The sequence below is a fragment of the Phaseolus vulgaris genome, chromosome 8, assembly GCF_000499845.2.
Source record: "Phaseolus vulgaris cultivar G19833 chromosome 8, P. vulgaris v2.0, whole genome shotgun sequence".
Classification (NCBI taxonomy): domain Eukaryota; kingdom Viridiplantae; phylum Streptophyta; class Magnoliopsida; order Fabales; family Fabaceae; genus Phaseolus; species Phaseolus vulgaris.
In genome coordinates, this window is record NC_023752.2 from 53,834,473 (window position 1) to 53,853,820 (window position 19,348).

The 19,348-nt window shown below is 32.6% G+C and overlaps 1 protein-coding gene and 1 pseudogene across 1 annotated transcript in view; both read right to left on the reverse strand.

Annotated features, from left to right (window-relative positions):
* LOC137827163 (TMV resistance protein N-like) overlaps nucleotides 1-19,348 on the reverse strand; it is a 77,186-nt gene that overhangs the window by 30,219 nt on the left and 27,619 nt on the right. The gene's annotated exons all lie outside the window — the stretch shown is intronic.
* LOC137827164 (TMV resistance protein N-like) lies at nucleotides 124-12,808 on the reverse strand (annotated as a pseudogene).

The window sequence follows — 19,348 nt, forward strand, 5'->3', positions numbered from 1 at the left end:
GCTCTTCTACTTTCAACAATATCAAGAGAAGGAAATCTATTCTGTGCCTCAAAAAGTCCATCCGTCATTCCTTCATCAAATATCTCTCTCACTATTTCTACCATCTGATGATCATAGCCTTCCTCCTCACTTCCCGTATGGCCAGAGGTTGAAGCTTCTTCTACATTACGCAGTTTCAGTGGATCCTTTAGTGTTACCAACGCTAGATCACCTATGATAGTAACTTTAGGCTCTCCATCATCATTTTTTATCTCATCTAGAATCTGCCTCAGCTTGGATCTTCTAAAGCTGACCCTTTTGATTTTAATGCATCCTCAGCATCCTGGGATATTCTCTTTAGTTCTCCCAATACAATATGCATGCAATCGTCTTTAGCCATTCCTTCAAACCCCCTTCTTTCTTTGCTGTCCTGCCATTTTTTAAACGTCTTCTTAAATGATTCGTCCAAACCTAGACTCTCTATGATCATTTTATATTCCTCCCTATCATCTTTTGTAGGAACTATTGCCAGTGGCATCTCGTCTGAATACACGGGATCGGGAGAAGTGAAGAGGAGATCATCCATTTTGGTTTTGTCTTCTTCATACACAAAAGCTCCCCAACCACTTATCACAAAGGAGGAAGTGGCTTTATACGCAATCTGGACCAGATTCCACTCCTCCTCCAGAAGTGCGTCAAGGCCAAGCCACTCCTTGTCACTGAACAAAACTCGTAGATCAAAGATCAAGATGTGTTCTGCTTCAATTCTGAATTTGCGACACCCTTTGCAAGGAACATATCGACCGTTGATAAGTAAACGCAGATCAACAACGCGCAAATTTGTCCCTTTCACTCTCATCTTGGAAGTGGAAGATCATGGCTAGAGCAATGTTAGGGAACTTGCGACGAACCCAGAAACGAGGATTCCTTTCGACCCCCACATAGTTAAACCATTCTGGAATCTCAGTTGTATATGGCATCACCACTTCTAATCCATGTACCCCTTCCTTCACCTATCAAATTATTATAACACTTTCAATTGTAACTTCTACATTTATTTTAGAAAATTTTGTAAAATATTATTTTCCTAAAATAAAGGTACAAGATTTAACTTAAGTAATAATAAGTCATGATACCTGACGCCATAACATGTCTGATGTCTCTCTAGTTAACTTGAAGCAAAATCTTGCGTCTACTTTTTGAACAGTTGACGACAACTTTGAAATTTCTTCAAGGTTGAAACAACGATGAACATCAAGAATTGTCAAGTTAGTGAATTCAGGAATTTTTTTAAGCTTCTTACATTCAGTCAAATCGAGACTTGTCAAGTCACCACATTCCTTGATGGATGAAGGGATACAAACAAAATTATTCTCTGAAGCAATCAATTCTTCTAATTTTGGAAAGTAGCAAAAAATTGCATGAAGATCTTCATTAGACAAGTTACCATTTTCGACATTCAGTGATCGTAATTTTGGACGAACATTGGCTTTTGAAGGGTTTTGCACCAAACTTCTGAAGGATTCTCGAAGTTTGGCGCATGCTTCGATTTTGAGGGAAACAACATTGGGCAACATGAATAGGCTACTTGGTAGATATTTAAGTTCCCTGTTATTTGATATGTCTATACAAACAAGCCCAGTAAGCTTACCAATGGATTCTGGAAGCTCTTGAATAGCAGTATTTATCATATAAATCTTCAATGGCTTTGTCATTTCTTGCCTTATCTCTGGGAAGTGACCAAGGCTTTCACATAAATTAAGGTCAAAGAATTCTAAAGACGGTAGAAACATTTCAGACATGAAATTTTTGAGTTTTGTGCAATCTGAAACACTTAAATGAGCAAGACTTTTCAGGAAACCAACAGATCCATGTACTGCAGTTAGCTCTCTACAATGATCAAGTCTCAGTTCTCTTAGATTCTGAAGTTCAGACACATCAGGTATTTCTTTGATACTTTGGTTATATGAAAAGTCCATAATAGTCAAGCATGGAAATTTCTGCCAAATGGAAAGTCAATAAAAATTATTATTTGCAACATTTTGAGTTATTAACTTACTAATGTGAATAAAATATGGAAGTTTTTGTTTAATGAAAAATTGAAACTTAAAAAATAGGAAAATATGATGTAGAATTGTACCTTAAATGGCTCTTCCAATGTTAGACGACTTCGAGGCAAATTGAAAACAACAATTTTCTTCGGATGAAATTTTGGTGGGAAAGACTTTGAAGGATACTCTTCCCAGTCAAGCAGTCTTAAATGATTTGGTAAATGTTCAAGTTCAGATGAAAATGATGTGTTTCGAACAATGAGAATTCTGAGCCATTTCATCTTTTCAAACTCAATTCCACTCCAATTTACTTCTTCTCGCTGAGGAGGATCAAGCATAATCCCTTGAATCTTATCACTTCCCTTTAACACAAGTACAAAGAAACAACATCAATTGCATATTATCAGTAATATAAAATACTATAATGTATAAATCGAAAACAAAGAGAGTAAAAGGGTAGATGATTACATAATCTTCTGTTAGAATTTCAGTAACATCTTCATAATACCATATTCTGCTACGTTCACCAGGATTTGTTGATTCCTGCTTAACAATCTCTCTTCCCATATCTTGTATTAGATCATGCATCTTCAGGCAGTCATACTCGATAGTTATGAGAGACTTATTAAGAAGTACTTTCATGTTGGTTGTTGAACGAAATTCCTCAAGGATCATTTTCACATATTCCGTTCTCTCCCCTTTAAAGAAGCAAGCTATGTCCAAGAAAATTTGTTTGGCATTATCATCCAATCTATCGTAGCTTATTTTAAGCACATCTTGAATCTTTCTATTTGGAGTCTTCTCATATTCTTTCATTGCCATTTCCCAATCTTCTAAACTTTCATGAAAAGCAGCTAAATCAGAGCCTATGACTTTTAAAGCCAGTGGAAGACCTTTGGCGTAATCTACAGCACGCACAGACACATCTTCAAAACCTGTTTTAGGATAACTTTGTCTGAAGGCATTCCAACAAAATAGCTCTAAAGAATGTTGGTCATCAAGTTCTTTCATTTCATAAATATTTCCAACTTGGTGAGCAATTAACACATCTTTTTCCCTTGTCGTTACAATGATCCTACTACCTGAACCAAACCAATTACACCCTCCTGCCAACTTTTCTAACTGATCTTTATCACCAACGTCATCAAGAACCAAAAGAACTTTCTTTTTCTGAAGCTTTTCTTTTATTTCACGCATTCCTTTACTTGTGCTTCCCAATTCAGTTTCCAACCCCTCCAACATCTCAGATAAAAGTGTCTTTTGTAGATCTTCCATGCCATTGATTCTGTTTGATTTTTCTCTAACATCGGAAAGAAAACTTGCAGCATCAAAGTGTTGCACAATTTTGTTATACAAAGCTTTGGCAAGTTCCGTTTTTCCAATTCCACCAAGTCCATATATGCCCAACATTCTTACAGTTTTATCATCAGACTTCATGTCCAAAAGTGACATAACTTCTTCTATGCAGGCCTCAAGGCCAACAGGGTTTTGACCACTATATAAAGGTTTAGGAGTTATATATTCCTTGACCTTCCCAACAATTTCTTCAATACAATAGCTTTCATCATCCCTATGAGAGTAGAGTAGAATGTAATAATTAATTATTTGTTTGATATCATGATTTTTTTATTATTGTACTAAGTGATTGTGATTATTGTAATAGATAGTAAGCAATGATACTAATAGCAAGTAGCACAAAAGAATAATGATTACACATTATACAAAATTTACTGGAGATGAAAAAGTTAAAGAAATTTTATTCTAAACAAAAAATTCAATAATTTATAAAAAAATACCTAAATATAATATCAAATTCAAATAAAAAATGGATTTTTTTCAACTTTGTTTATTAGTTTTTTTATGTTTTAAATTGTTTTTTATAATGTTCAGAATTATACTTTATGACTAACAAAATCAATTAACACCCTGAAAAAATCTAAAATTTAAGATGTGGAATATTATATATAAGAAACTACACATGATATAAATAATATTACATCCCATTATAATTAAGATGTAGAATATTATATTTAACAAACTACACGTGATAAAAACAATATTACATACCATAAAGTATATTACATGAATCATTTTTGTTTGTGAAAAGTAAAGTTCTACATAAGATCAACTTACTTTTGGTTTTTAACCTTTTAAAAAAGGTTATAATTATTTTTTTAACTAAAATCATATTTTTTGGATGAGAGAAAAATTAAGAGAGGAAAAGTATTTTTTCTTTTAAATTTCCCTTACCAATTGTATTTTTTTTTATATCTAAGAAAAGGTAAGTCTTATGATAGTGATGTTAGTAATGACTTCCAGCAAAGTTCGAATATGAGAAATGCATTTAATATTAAGGACTTGGATCAATAAACAAGATTTTAGAAATAAAAATTCATCGAGATAGAAAAGATAGAAATGTTTTACTTTCTTAGAATTAAATATTAATGGTAAGTAAAACAATACTCACCTACGAGCACAATGCTTAAAAAAATCTAAGAAAGTGTTGAAGGAACCCAAGAGAACAACATGGTACTCATTGAGAAAATATTGTTAGAGTCTAAGGTGTTCAATAAACGCAATTGATGGTGGAAGTGAGAAACAACCAAGGTACAAAAAGACAATCGAGACTCTTTATGCTATGTGTGAAAGAACCTACTACAACAACGTTAATTGAGGTTAACAATTCATACAATTATAAACTTGTACCTGACTCTGCTATTAATAATAGAAATAGACTATTTTTGGTTACGAAATGGAAGTGTAGAGGCTATTAGGTTATGCGAATTGGGTTAGGAAATCAAAATTACATTTACAGAGTAGGATGAAAATATTTTAAAGATGATTGAGAAAACAAAGGAAAGAGAATGCAAAACGAAAATATTAAAGGAAGAGAAAAGACAATCCAATTAATGAAGATAATATGTTTAAACATTATAGGAGAATTGATTAATAAGGAGGAGGTTGGGGTAGTGTTCTTACAAGAAACCAAATTAGAAATAGTCAATAAAGAAAGATGCTACAATATAAGAAACAATGATACAGAATGGGAACATTTTGTAGTTGTAAATGGGGTACATGAAATTTTAATTAAGTGGCATAAGAATACTTTCATATGTGACATGTTGGGTATAAAGCCAGATCAATTGGGTTGGGCTGACTAGACACCATGTTTAGTGAGTGAGCTTAATCATTGTGTCCCTTTTATAATCTATATTTAAAGAGATCATTGTACTTGTAATTGGTGTACAACCAGACAGAAATGAAAACCTAATAGTTGTCGGTGTGGGTGTAGGTTGCAGTTGGCGACCGAACCACGTTAAATCTTGTATTGTTTATTTTCTGCAGTTGATTCGTGATTATGTGTGTTGCTTCTGCTTGCGTTTTTTCCCATCAAGTGGTATCAAGAGCTTTGGTTCGTTTACACACTAGAGATCCGATCAGCAGAAATTAATCGACGAGACGTGAAAATTGCGGCTGCAGTAGCGTCCTAAAGCTAGGGTTTCACAAAGGCGAGATTAACGTTCCAAAGTTAGGGTTTCGCAAGGGTTGAAGTAGCGTCTCAAAGCTAGGGTTTCACAAAGGCGACAACAACGTCCCAAAGCTAGGGTTTCATAGGCGCAATAGCGTCCCAAAGTTAGGGTTTCGCAGAGGCGACAACAACATTCCTAAGCTAGGGTTTCACAGGGACTGCAACGTTCCTAAGCTAGGGTTTCGCAAGGGCTGCAGCGACGTCCCAAAGTTAGGGTTTCACGGTGGCCCAGGATTCGCGACAGCCTAGACCTGCGACTCGCGGCAGGTGTGCAATGGTGTGGATCGCTACAAGAGTGGTGGCGGCTCGTGACGTTGTGCAGATGGCTTGCTCGTAGTAGGGTCGTGTCCAGGCAATGCGGTGGAGTGTGCTAATGTGACGACAGATCGCGTTTCGCGGCGAACAGGTGCAGGTGCTTATGGTGAGCGAGACGACACGAAGGTGCAGTGCGATGGCAGTGACGGAAGACGCAGGGTGGCACGTACATTTTTCTGCTGGTGCAGCAGTGACGGTGCGGTGCTAGGCGCGGGTGTGGCTGGTTTTTGCTGCGGCACGAAGTTAAGACAATTCAGTTACTGAACACATTAATAAAATGAATTCGATCTTAGCCAAACTTATGTCAGTGGGCATTAAGTTCGATGATGAAGTTCAAGCTTTACTACTGCTATTGTCTTTGCCTGACAGTTGGTCCGGAATGGTTACAACAGTTACCAGTTCAGTAGGATCCGATGGATTCACTTTTGAGAAGATTTGTGATCTCATTCTTGGCGAGGATGTCCGAAGAAGGAGTTTTGGGGAATTAGCTAGTGAATCACTATATGTCATCAGAGGTAAGAAAAATATCAAAGATAGTGGGAGCAAGAACAAAAAAAGGAGTCAGTCAAAGACTCGGGATTGCTCAAGTGTAACATGTTGGAACTGCAAGGAGGTGAGGCATTTCAGGAATCAATGCCCAAATGATAAATAAGTCAACATTGCAGAAGACTTCGTGGACGAGGACCTTTTAGCTTGTTGTGCGGATTGAAGTGTGGATTTCTAGGTCATGGATTCTGAAGCATTGCAAAATCTAGTTATTGGAGACTTTGGAAAGGTAAGACTAGCAGACAACAAAACTCTTGATGTTACGGGCATGGGTGACATAATGTTGAAGACACTAGTTCGTTTCTAGACTTTGAAGGATGTCAGAGTTGTTCTAAGCTTGACGAAAAGTTTGATTTCTGTTAGGCAAATGGACGAACAGGGACATGAAGTGAAGTTCGAAAATCAGCAGTGGAAGGTCGTCAAGGGAAATCTTGTCATAGCCTGCAGAAGAAAGAGAGGTTCGTTGTATATGGTCGGATTACCTTCTAAGGGAGTGACCATCCCAGTTCAGAAGATAAACAAAGTTTGGTTCACAAAATCTCGTGGGCAGAAGAGGGTCGTCTTTACAAGAGAGAAACCCAGAGCCACAGGTCAGATTCAGGATGAACGAGCATGGAAAGGTTCAGGTAGACCAGTCAGAGGTACTTATGGTAGTGGGAGCACGGGTCGTGCTTCAGTAGAGGTTCCTAGACGACAGTGGGTTAGTGATTGACGTGTTGAAACTTAGGGGAGTTTTAACGAAGTCTTCTAAATGATTAAGAAAGTTGGTGGCAACTAGAGGTGGAACATTGAATTTCGTCGACAGATTACAAAAGTACATGTACACAGTTGAAGCGCAGGTGAACATTGTTTCGTGACTTCAAGTGGGAGATTGTTAGGTATGAAGTCAAAACCAATTGGGTTGGGCTGACTATACATCATGTTTAGTGAGTGGGCTTAATCATTGTACACAGTTGAAGCGCAGGTGAACATTGTTCCGTGGCTTCAAGTGGGAGATTGTTGGGTATGAAGCCAAGACCAATTGGGTTGGGCTGACTAGACACCATGTTTAATGAGTGGGCTTAATCACTGTATCCATTTTATAATCTCTATTTAAAGAGATCATTGTACTTGTAATTGGTGTGCAATAGGACAGAAATGAAAACCTAATAGTTGTCTGTGTGGATGTAGGTTGCAGTTGGCGACCGAACCACATTAAATCCTGTGTTATTTATTTTCTGCAGTTGATTCGTGATTATATGTGTTGCTTCCATGTGATTTTTTCCCATTAAAACATTGGTTAGAAATACAAGTTTTTTTAGGAGTTAAAGAAAGCTAGAAAAAGAATAATAGGTCAATAGTAATAGTGAATGTGTACTCCCTTGTAACTATAGTGATAAGATAGTAATGTTGGATGAAATAGCAAGATTAAGATAGGAAGAAGAATGCAAAATCTAGTGTGTATTGGAGAATTTTGACGGAATATGAAATTTAGATGAAAGAAGAGGTATAAATCAAGATGGTAGAGGTTAGAGGGATACAATAGAAATTAATGAATTTATAGAAAACACTGAAATCATGGATAGTAGTTAGAAAATTTACTTCGTATCCAAATGGAATTGCAAAAAGTAGGTTTCACAAAATTTTATTCAGGAGAGCGTTAGATCATTGTGTTATGGTGTTAAATTCCATACAAATATATTGGGATTTGAATCCATGACCTTGTAATGTATGGATGCACTAGTAAAGAGTCCACGAAAGAATAGCGGTGTTAGTGGATGTGGTATGGTCACTAAAATAAACATACAATCGAGGGTCAAAATCCATAAAAAAGACCAAAATTTCATCAATAATATGGTTGTCAGTAAATTTACCAGCAGAAAAAGTTCTGTCAATAATTATTAATATTATTAATTATTATTTTAAAAATAATATTTATCTTTAACAAATTATATTATTATTATTATTTCTAATTATATTAGCACATTATTATTTTGTTGCAAGTGGGACTTAAAACTGAGGATTAGTGGTAGGAGAGTCTCTAACCACTTGAATAAAGTGATGTCATTGTAATATTTTGATTTTTATTATGTTATTAATAATAATAATAATATTAAAAATAATAATAATAATATTATTATTATGAATATTATTGTAATTATTATTATTAATATATTATAATTATTGTAGTCATTATTAATATTAATATTGTTAGTATTATAATTACAAATATAAAACTAATAATAATAGTGGTAATAATTACAATAATAATAATATTATTAATAATAAAATTACTAATAATATTAATACTAACATTATTATTAATCTTAATATTAATAAAATTAATAATATTTAATAATTACAATAATAATAATAATAAAATATTAATAATTATAATATTAATATTAATAATATGAATAATAATTATAGTAATAATTCTAAATGTTACTATTACTAAAATTCACAATAATTTCAATAATTATAATAATTTGATATTATTACTAACACTACAAGAAAATCATGAAATAGAAATCAATTTTAGAAACAAAAAATAATTAGTTGCTATAGTGACTAAATTAGAGACCATTTTAGGGACTAAATAATTTTTTGGTTTCTAAATTAGTTTCTATTATTGTTAAATGGTTTTTAAATTGGTATCTAATTAGTAACCAACTTTTTTGCTACCAAATTTAAAATCTAAATAATTGGTAGTTAGAATTTTGGTTGCTAATTAGATACCAATTTAGAAACTATTTAAATATAATAGAAACTAATTTAGAAATCATTTTTTTTAGTTTCTAAAATGGTCTATAATTTAGTTACTATTGCAACTACTTATTTTAGTCTCTAAAAAGGTTTCTAATTTAGTTACTATTGCAACTAATTATTTTAATCTCTAAAAATTGGTTTCTATTTGATGATTTTCTTGTAGTGTAAATTCAATATTAGGCTAAGTAACATTCTCTTCTATTTCTATTAGTGATAATATAGTCCTAACAAGTGAGTTCACATAACTAGAAATTAAGAAAGCAATAGACAGTGTAAGAGTGATTAAATTTTGGGCAATGGCTATAAAATTGGCTTTACAAAGAAATTATGGGAGGTTGTAAAAGTAAAAATCATACCATCTACCCATTCTTTCAAACTCCTTAGTTGGGTGTATGTATAAGATAATATGTAAAGTGTTGTCTAGTAGGTTAAAACATATCTATCTAAGATGATTGAGAGCTACTAATCAACATTCATGATGAAGTATTTGATTAAAGAAAACAAGTAAAATAGATGCAATGATGACGAATGAATGGAAAGAGGAGGATGGGGAATTTTACAATGTAAATTACAAAAAGTTATAACATATTTGTAAGAAGAAAGACTCTAACATGTTTAATCTTTTCTAGAAGGTGAAGATGCTACCCTCAATACAACATTTTGCATGGAAGGTAATAAATATTAAATCGTGTAGCAACAAAACAAAAGAAAATTGGAGGAGTAAGGGAGTAATGATAGATAATGTTTTTTGCCCTATGTGCATATTAATGGAGCAATTCGTTAACCATTTATTCTTCAGATGTAACATTGTACGTTGTGTGAAATATGTGCAACAACTAGGTTGGAGTAAGTACTCTTATCACTACAAAAAAAAATCAGTATTATTTATGCATTTTTACCCATGAATCTGAACCCGTAGGTAAATTCAACATTATCTACATATATTACCCATGGATATTACTCACAGATTCTTAGTCTGTAGGTAAATTCAACATTACTTACTAATTATTACCCACAAATCTTATTACCTACCAACTTTTACCTACGGATCTCTATTACCTACCAACTATTATCATAATAATTACATACATAAATTAAAAATATTAATATAATATGAAGCATTATAAAATCATAATTAATATTCATAAATAATAATAACCATAACTAATTTATACATATTTTTAATATTATAAAATTAATAATATTAATAATATTTAATAATTTTTAATAATATTAATAATTTTAATAATATTTAATAATTTTAATAATATTTAATAATTTTAATAATATTAATAATATTAATAATATTTAATAATATTAATAATATTTAATAATAATAATAATAATAATAATAATATTTAATAATATTAATAATATTTAATAATATTAATAATATTTAATAATATTAATAATATTTAATAATATTAATAATATTTAATAATATTAATAATATTTAATAATATTAATAATATTTAATAATATTTAATAATATTTAATAATATTTAATAATATTTAATAATATTTAATAATATTTAATAATATTAAATAATATTTAATAATATTAATAATATTAACAATATTAATAATATATATTAATAATATTAACAATATTAATAATATTAACAATATTTAATAATATTAACAATATTTAATAATATTTAACAATATTAATAATATTAATAATATTAATAATATTAACAATATTAACAATATTAATAATATTTAACAATATTAATAATGTTAATAATATTTAACAATATTAATAATGTTAATAATATTAATAATATTAATAATATTAATAATATTTAACAATATTTAACAATATTAATAATATTTAACAATATTTAATAATATTAACAATATTAATAATATTAACAATATTTAACAATATTAATAATATTAAAAATATTTAACAATATTAATAATATTAAAAATATTTAACAATATTAATAATATTAATAATATTTAACGATATTAATAATATTTAACGATATTAATAATATTTAACGATATTAATTATATTTAACAATATTAATAATATTTAATAAATGATATTAAATATATGAATAATGTTATTAATTTTTATTTTATTAATTATTTTAATATTGATAATCATACTCATAAATATAATAATAATCATAACATGATAACAAAACTTGACTGGTGGAATGGTTAAATCTTCTATGAATATTTTTTCAAGGAACTTGAAATCACCTGCACCTGCAGTTTAGTTCTAACATTAATTATAACATTTATTATTTAAAATTTTAATTAATTGGGAGATATTAGTGTATATATGCCCAACAACTTGCATAATAATTTTCTTTCCCTCAAAGTTGTCACTCTTCCATTGAATCATTGTTGTCAAGTTAATTATTTTTTTATTTTTTATTTATTTTTATTTATTTTTTCCTGACCAATTCGCCCCGCTCCATCGCTGACCCGCGCGGATCGTGGATTATACGGGACGGGCTAATGTGGATTAGCGGATTGAAAACGTCAATCCGCCCTGCATTTTTTGCCGTAGACCGACCCGTATAACCCGTTCCACTTTGTCACCCCTAAATGGAGTCTAGACCTAAATGGAGTATAGTGATCATGCATTCTTATAGGAGGAACAGTAAATTGATTATCTGAGTTTGATAATGTTATAATTTTGTCTAGTACAAAAATTGAAAACATGCGAACTATCCAAACATAGGTCACTAACCAAAGAACTAAAACATAAACAACAAAAAGATTATTTTATTCTGATAGTCAAAATCCATTACACATAACAATAAATCTGGTCTTTTATTTCAAAACAAAACACATAGTTATGCATCGTTCGATACTATTATTTTCTATTTAGATTTATAAACAAATATTATAATTTTATTTCTTTCACTAAAGTAACATTATTATTTTTTATTCGAGATTTGGGATGAAAAAGAAATAAGATTGAATGGTTTGTTATACATACCCGGTGGTAATATGCTTCCCTGGGAAGTCAACTGCTTGAGACAAGGCTGACCTCCAAGCCTGCATCTGTGATTCTTTTGCAATGTCATTTTCATGTGCCTTCATGTGTTTTCCGAAGCTATTTCTCTCGTGCCGTATATCTGAGGGATCTACATGGTAAAACACTGGGTAAACAAGCTGCTTCTTCTCCTTCATTTTGCTTCGTTCTATGATCCTAACAAGTTCATCCAGACACCATCTGGAAGATGCATAGTTCTCAGAAAACACAACGATGAAAATCTTAGATTCTTCAATGGCCTTCGACAGATCAGGTGGAAGACTTTCCCCTGTCCTCATATTCTTATCATCATTGAAACTTTTTATTCCCTTCCCATCTAACTCTCTACGCAGATGCCCTATAAAATTGTTCCTTGTATCTTCTCCTCTAAAACTGATGAACACATCATAGGTGAAACCAAGACGCTCTTCTTCCTCACCATGTTCTCCCATGCTACAAACACACCAAAACTACACTATGGATTCTCAACTACTTTCATCAATTTAGTGTGTTCTGATTAAATACACTTTCTTTCGCGGATACACGCTTTCATGTATCAGTGAATTAAGCTTCTTAATTATAGGGGTTGACCAAGAAGATGAAGAACATGGGATATAATTATTACAACTACCAAACATGATGCCTCGATCTTGAAAATAAAGATGATGGGAACACAAGTAATTCACGTGGTGCATATTTAATGTGGTTTATATTGTACAGAATTGGATTCCTGTGTATAAAAAAATATAGCGTTCATATTTATGTGTATTTAATTAAATTTATAATATTGTTTTTCTATTTTATAATATTGGATTCCCTTGTATAAAAATGTTTTCTTTTACGTTTTTTCGGTTTTTTTTTTCTGGTCAAAGTTGCAAACTTTAATTATCTCTGTCATTCTTTCATTTCTTTTGCCAAAATGCTTTCTCTTGCATCTTTTTCATTTTTTTATTTTTGGTTCTCTGTTTTTGTTATTCTTTGGCGTTTGTCAAAATATTTTCTCTTACGTTTTCCCCATTTTTTTTCTTATGATTCTTTGTTTTTTTTTTTTTAATTTTCATTGTTCTACGCAAACTTTGATCATTCTATGCCATCCTTTATTTTTTGTTTGTGAATTATTACTGAAAATTGTAGGTAAGCTGTATTTTGGTGATACGAACAAGATTAAATGTAATCAATATTTTGTTGATCATAAGCAAATGTTGTTCAATGAATATTTGTTATTATGTTAATTTTGATGTATTTTGTTAATTATGTTACTAATGTCGAGTTATTTATAATTTTATTCGTTTTCTCCATAAAAATTTAAAAAATGTATTTATACTAACTGTTGGTGTAACATCCCTAAATTTACCCATATATATATATATATATATATATAATAAAATAATAGTAAAACAAACAATATTTAATTAACAAATAAACATATACTACTTGTTGATATTTGTATCTCAAAAATATATACATCAAAAGTTTAAAAACAAAACACAGCAAAGCATTCAATTTAAATCTATCTAATCCTCCTTCTGCTCACTGAGGAGCTCTATTACCTACAACTTCATCTGCTCCCGTGTAAATTAACACGATCATCACAGATTAAAGAAAACAAAAACAAACAAATAACATGGTAAGCTAGTTATATAAAACAAAATTCTATAAAATTTCAATTTGAAATTTATAAAACATAAATCATCAAGTCTCGTACAAATTCTCAAATCATCAAGTGTCTATTAAAATTCAACATTCATCTTTCATATGTCAGACTTCCACTGACTAATATAACATAGACACTTGATTCTACTTCTGAAAGACTCGTGTATTGAAATTAGCATCCAGAGACCTGCACCTGTCATACTACTGCTGTGAAATCCACACAGTCATGCGCATAATTATCTCAATATCTCATCCACTCATATGACAGGGTAAATTCATATGACCTGAAAGATCAGGTTCTATTTCAAACCCCAGACATAATCATATGAACCTCCATCGACTCTCACCAACTGAATAACTTCATCTATGTTATTCCATTATATCAGTAGAGTCAGGATTGTCTAATTCACAGATACTCACAAATCAATACACCCTAACAGCAATCTCAACACGGTATTTTCTTTCCTGAAAATACTATGTCTTGATCTTACTTTCACATCAATGCACACTTCATTTAACACATCAATACACCATACAATCATAACATATAATTTAACTTTCTAATAATCCAAATATATCCAAGAAGTTATTTAATAATAGTAATCCAAAATAAACTATGCTAAAATAATAATAATAGTAATATCCATATATGTATACAAAATTTTGAATTGATCGAAAATATTTTAGGTTTATCTAAATGACACCAGAGAGCACCAAAAAATTTGGATTGATCGAAAATATTTTTAGGTTGATCGAAATGACACCAGAGAGCACCAGAAATTTTAGATTGATCGAAAATATTTTTAGGTTGATCGAAATGACACCAGAGAGCACCAGAAAATTTGAATTGATCGAAAATATTTTTGGTTGATCTAAATGACACCAGAGAGCACCAGAAATTTTAGATTGATCGAAAATATTTTTAGGTTGATCGAAATGACACCAGAGAGCACAAGAAATTTTAGATTGATCGAAAATATTTTTAGGTTGATCGAAATGACACCAGAGAGCACCAGAAATTTTAGATTGATCGAAAATATTTTTAGGTTGATCGAAATGACACCTGAGAGCACCAAAATTACAAAGTCCATGCTATAGCTGAAAATTACTCTAAATCAACTTCAAGCAACCAAAAATCAACAACATTATAATTTTATAACAACAATCATATCAAATTTTACATTCAAATCTCAGTCAATTACTAATATACTTAAATCAAACAACCTTGGAAGAAAGTTTGAGACTGGTGACCACATCACCCTCACATCCAGATCTTCTAGCCTAGTGTTCTATTGGAAATTAAGGCTAGCTTCCCTTACCTGAATTTTAGTAGATATACACTAAGAGCTCCAAAACCACCAAGAACTCAAAGGTAACTTAACCTGCACCACAAAGTCCAAATAAAAAATCTAACTATATTACTAAGACCCTGAGCTAACAGAGATTAACCTTGAAGCTAAAAGGGTCACATGCAAAGCAAGACAAAAACAACCTGACAAGTTCAAAATTTGACTCAAAGAGAAGAGCAAAAATGAACTTACTCTATCAGAGATTCTGATCGGGCAGTCTTGTAGTACTCACTGCCAGGAGTCTGATGGTGGACTCTGATCGTCAAACCGATGAACGAGGAAGTCAGAATCTTAGAGAAGGGAGAGAAAAAGAAAAGAACTTTCTAGAGAGATGGTGGTTCTTTTTAAAATGAAACCTGAATAACTGAATTTCTATTTATATTCCCTTTTCATTTTAGATAAAAAAATATTCAGGAGTCATTTAAAATATACCACTTCTACTCTAAAGTAATTTTCTAGATCCTTACATTCTCCCCAACAAGAAAAATTTTCGTCCCCGAAAATTGACTTACCAGAAAAGAGATAGGGATAACTTTCCCTAATGGTTTCTTCTAATTCCCAAGTGGAATCACCAGATATATCATCCCACACCACCTTCACCATACTGATGGTCTTGCCCCTGAGTTGTTTACTCTTTTGATCTTCAATCCTAATTGGTTTTGCTTCAAAAGACAAGTTATCCTTGATTTGCACATTATCCACTTCCAACACGTGACTAGGATCTGGAATATACTTTCTTAGTTGTGATACATGAAATACATTGTGCAGGTTTGCTAATTGAGGAGGTAGAGCAATCTCATAAGCCACTGGACCTATCTTCCTTAAGACTTGATATGGTCCAAAAAACTTAGGAGATAACTTATTTGATCTGATAGCTCGTCCTACACCCTTGGTTGGTGTCACTCTCATGAACACTTGGTCTCCAGCTGCAAACTCCAAAGGTTTTCTCCTCTTATCTGCATAGGATTTCTGCCTACTTTGATAAGCTTTCAATCTGTCTTGTATCTGCTTCACTTTCTCAGTGGTCTGTTGAATTAACTCTGGCCCAACCAAAACTGTTTCACCATCCTGATACCAACATAAAGGAGTTCTGCACTTCCTCCCATATAGAGCTTCATATGGTGTCATCCCAATACTGGCATGATAACTATTATTATAAGTGAACTCCACTAGAGGTAACATCTCATCCCAACTTCCCAGATGATCCAAAATACATGTCCTCAACAGATCTTCTAAAGACTGGATCGTCCTCTCAGACTGTCCATCTGTTTGAGGGTGATATGCAGAGCTCATTCTCAACCTAGTTCCCAAAGAGTCTTGTAGAGTTTGCCAAAACCGTGAAGTAAACCTGGGATCTCTATCCGAAACAATACTGGAAGGCACTCCAAGCAATCTCACAATCTCTTTGATGTACAACTGTTCCAACTTGGCCATAGATATCCTTAAATTAACTAGAAGAAAGTGAACACTCTTTGTCAGTCGATCAACTATTACCCAGACTGCATCATGACCCCTTACTGATCTTGGTAAGTGAGTAACAAAATCCATAGCAATGTTGTCCCATTTCCACTCAGGAATATCCAACTGCTGTAACAAACCACCAGGTCTCTGATGTTCTACTTTTTCCTTCTGACATGTCAAACATGTACCAACATACTGAGCTATTTCTTTCTTCATGCCTGACCACCAAAAGGACTCTTTCAAATCTTGGTACATCTTTCATACCGGGATGTAGACTAAGATGACTCTTATGACCCTCTTCTAGGATCATTCTCTTCAGCTCTTCATTTTCAGGTATGCAAATCCTGCCATTAAATCTCAAGATCTCATCTTCTCCCATCACAAAGTCCTTAACTTGATTTGTACCTAGTAACTCCACAGTACGCTTCAGACTAGGATCCTCTAACTGTTTTTCCTTTATTATTCCAAGGAAATCATTAGTTATAGTTAACTTACTACAACTAATATGATTAATATGAAATTTCACTCCCAAATTTAGATCCTTGAACTGCTCAATCAACTTCTGCTCTTCAATCATCATAGCTGACACCTGTACTGACTTTCTACTCAAAGCATCTGCAACTACATTAGCCTTCCCTGGATGGTACATCAATTGAAAATCATAATCCTTCAGAAACTCCATCCATCTTCTTTGTCTCATATTCAACTCTTTCTGATCAAACAAATATTTTAAACTTTTATGGTCACTGAACACCTGAAATTGAGCTCCATACAAATAATGCCTCCAAATCTTCAAAGCAACACTACTGCTGCCAATTCTAAGTCATGAGTAGGATAATTTCTCTCATGAACTTTGAGTTGCCTTGAAGCATATGCAACTGCTCTCTTCTCTTGCGTTAAGACACAACCTAAACCCTGATAGGAAGCATCACAGTAAACCTCAAAAGGTTTTCTTGTATCAGGAATCACTAACACCGGAGCACTAGTTAATATTTTCTTCAGCTCTATAAAACTCTACTCACATCTGTCAGTCCAAGCAAAAGGTTGATCTTTGCGAGTTAATTGAGTCAAAGGAGCTACTACCTTGGAAAAATCTTCAATGAACCTTCGATAGTATCCAGCTAAACCCACAAAACTTTTTATCTCTGTGACTGTCCTAGGGTGTTCCCACTGAAGCACTGCCTCCACCTTGGCTGGATCCACTGAGATCCCCTGAGCTGATATTACATGCCCTAAGAAATTGACTTCCTCCAGCCAAAACTCACACTTAGAGAACTTAGCATATAATTGTTTTTCCCTCAAAATTTCCAACACTATCTTCAGATGTTCTTCATGTTCTTCCTCGGTCCTTGAATAAATAAGTATATCGTCTATAAAGACTACAACAAACTTGTCCAAGAAATGACGGAAAATTCTATTCATGTAATCCATGAAAAGAGCTGGAGCATTTGTTACTCCAAACGACATCACCACATACTCATAGTGTCCATAACGAGACCTAAAAGCTGTCTTCTGAACATCTTCATCTTTTACTAAAATCTGATGGTATCCAGATCTCAGATCAATCTTTGAGAACACTGAGGCTCCATGTAACTGATCCATTAAATCATCAATTCTGGGCAGAGGATACTTGTTTTTGATGGTCAACTTATTCAACTGCCTGTAATCTACACACAACCGAGACCCTCCATCCTTCTTTTTAACTAGAAGCACCGGAGCCCCCCATGGAAATACATTGGGCTTGATGAACTGTTTCTCCAATAAGTCTTCAACTTGCTTCTTTAGTTCAATTAATTCAGCTGGAGCCATTCTGTAAGGTCCCATTGACACTGGTCCAGCTCCAGGTGCCAAATGAATAGAGAATTCTACTTCTCTCTTGGGAGGTAATCCAGGTATTTCTTCTGGAAATACATCCATGAAATCCTTCACCACATGTATACTACTTATTTCTTTATCATTCTTAACTCCCATCTGAGTTAAGATTACAAGCCACCTTGATCCTTCTTTCAATTCTGACCACACATGTTGAGCAGACATCACATATGACTCCTTGGAATATGAAAACACTATTTTCTGTTGACTACAATCTATGAGAATGTGATTGACAGATAGCCAATCCATTCCTAGAATAACATCCAGGTCTTGAAGAGGTAGACAAATTAAATTTATTTTGAAAGTATCGATTTTACTTTCGGATCTTTAGCTGGCACTCACTGACCCCGTCTTTGCTCTACAAAGTGTTGCGGTAGGTAAAGAACTCGATCTTAATATAAATTTCCAGCAGGCTCTCTGTGATCTATCTTGGACTGGAAATGGAGATTGATTTGAATATGCAGTCTCTCTAGTGGCATCTACCCTTTATCCTTTGTTTGAATTATTAAGTAAGTATATGCATTGATTTGATAATTTATTTTGATGTATGCATTTAAAGGTCCTTTCTTGTGAAAATAAATGTTCTGGGATTGGTTGGCGCATTACAAAGGCTTGCTTGCATTGCATGAAAGCCGCTTTAGCAAGAAAGGCGGGAATCTCTTCAAGGGTTGACAACTGTGAGATATGAACTATTATTGGACATTCAAAACAAACTGTAGAGGTCAATACTTTTCCTGATGCAGGGGTAGAGACCAGCAGTTCAAACGACAACTCTTTCACTAAAAGACCCAACTCATCTACACACAAAAGAATGTGTCGCTCCTGAATCAAACAAAACTTTCACACA